The sequence below is a fragment of the Peromyscus maniculatus genome, chromosome 1 (genome assembly GCF_049852395.1).
Source record: "Peromyscus maniculatus bairdii isolate BWxNUB_F1_BW_parent chromosome 1, HU_Pman_BW_mat_3.1, whole genome shotgun sequence".
NCBI lineage: Eukaryota > Metazoa > Chordata > Mammalia > Rodentia > Cricetidae > Peromyscus > Peromyscus maniculatus.
The window spans coordinates 165,531,262-165,533,542 of record NC_134852.1 but is presented as its reverse complement, the minus strand read 5'-3'; positions in this window follow the sequence as shown (position 1 = coordinate 165,533,542).

Here is a 2,281-nt window from a genome sequence, read left to right as displayed (position 1 = left end):
TGCTACTCACATCACCAGTGAGGCTACCTGGAAAATGGGACCCCAAAAAAAGACACGGAGAAATGGACGAGATCTACATGAACAGCCTGGTCATGAGTGGGAACAATGAAGGGCGGCGGTCGAGGGAAAGAGAGTGGGAGATCCTGGCTGTATCAAGAAAAGAGAGGGAGAACGAGGAATAGGAGACCATGGTAAATGAAGAAGGTGAGAAGGTGAGAAGGGGAGGAAGCAGAGAGCTAGGGAGGCCCACAGAGATTCACAAAGATACCCCCACAAAAGCCTGCTGGCAATGGTTGAGAGACGGCAGGAGCTGACCTACTCTGGTGATGGGATGGCCAGACACCCTGATAGTTGTGCCATAAACCCCATCCAAGGACTGAGGAATCTGAATGCAGACATCCACGGCTGAACCCCTGGTGGAGCACTGGGAGTCTAATTAGTGAGAAAGAAGAGGGTTTATATGAGCGAGAATTGTTGAAGCCAAGGTTGGATAAAGCACCGGGACAAATAACCAAATGAATGGAAGCACAGGATCTATGAACCAAAGGCTGAAGGGCCCCCAACTGGATCAGGCCCCCTGAATGCGTGAGACAGTCATTTGGCTTGATCTGTTTGGGAGGCAGCTGTGCGTTGTTGCCGGGTCCTGGGCTCGTTGCATGAGTTGGCTGTTTGAATCCTGGGACTTATGCAGGGACACTTGGCTTGGTCTGGGAGGGGGGGAATGGACCTGGCTGGACTGATTCTACCAGGTCGATCCCGGTCCTCGGGGGAGACCTTGATCTGGAGGAGGTGGGAATGGGGGGTGGGCTGGGGGGATGGGGGGCGAGAGGGGAAGAACAGGGGAATCTGTGGCTATTATGTTGAACTGAATGGTGTTGTAAAATAATAAAATAAATATCCATAAAGAATAATAGGTAAAAAATATACAGTACCATAAAACAAAAATAATCTTAAATTTATATCAATATTTGAAATCCATATAATTTAAAATTGTGGTATTGTGTTCCCCCAAATTTTGGCATGCTAATAAACTTATCTGGGGTCAGAGACAGATCAGCCACAATATTAAACATAAAGGATAGGCAGTGGTAGCACACGCCCTTAATTCTAGCATTCCAGAGGCAGAAATCCATGTGTTCAAGGATACAGACAGGCATGGTGACTCATCAAGCCTTTAATCCCTGAAAGTAAACCTTTAATCCCAGGGAGTGGTGGTAGAAAGCAGAAAGGTATATAAGGTGTGAGGACCAGAAACTAGAAGCATTTGGCCTGGTTAAGCACTTGGCTGGTTAAGCTTTTAGGTTTGTAGCAGCAGTTCAGCTGAGAGCCATTGGAATGAGGACACAGAAGCTTCCAGTCTGAGGAAACAAGACCAGCTGAGGATCTGGCAAGATGAGGTTAGCTGTGCCTTGTTCTGGTTCTCTGTTCTTCCAGTTCACCCCAATAATTGGCCTCGGGTTTGATTTTATTAATAAGACCTGCTAAGATTCATGCTACATCAGGCGCCCAACAGCCAGTAGGAGGATCCCGAGTTTGAGGCCATCCTAGGAAGTTTAGCAGAAGCTTCGGCCGGACTGAGCCACAAACAGTGGTGGGACCATGGAAGCAGTGGCTACTGCTCCACATTTCCAGCTACTTCTCATCATGTTGGTGACTGCAGTGATGCTGCTACCTGGGACCAAGGGTTTACTGCTGCTGGTTCAGAGAAGAATTGTCAGGACCATCATGTTACAAGAAAGCATTGGCAAAGGTCAGTTTGGAAAAGTTTGGAAAGACAAATGGTGGGGAGAAATTGCGGTGAAGATTTTCTGTTCTAGGGAAGAATGTTCATGGTTCTGAGAGACAGATATTTATTAGACTGTGATTGCTGCAAACCACAGAGGACACACAAAAAAAAGTTTGCAGGGAACCCTGACCACACCTAACAGCAACTTTGAAATGTTCAAAAGGATGACAGGACCCCACAAAGATGATTCCACATGGACTATGATAAAGCCATTATGCTGATTAACACCATGGAAAAATCGACTTTGGACTACAAACTGATCAGGACATTGTCGACCAATGGGACCTCTTGAAACTGAGAAGCTTTTGTAGAGCAAAGGATACGGTCAACAAGGCAAAGAAACAGCCTACTGAATGGGAGAAGGTCTTCACCAAATCCACATCTGACAGAGGACTGATATCCAAATATATAAAGAACTCAAGAAATTAGACATCAAAATGCCCAACAGTCCAATTAAGAAATGGGCTATAGAATTAAACAGAGAAATCTCAACAG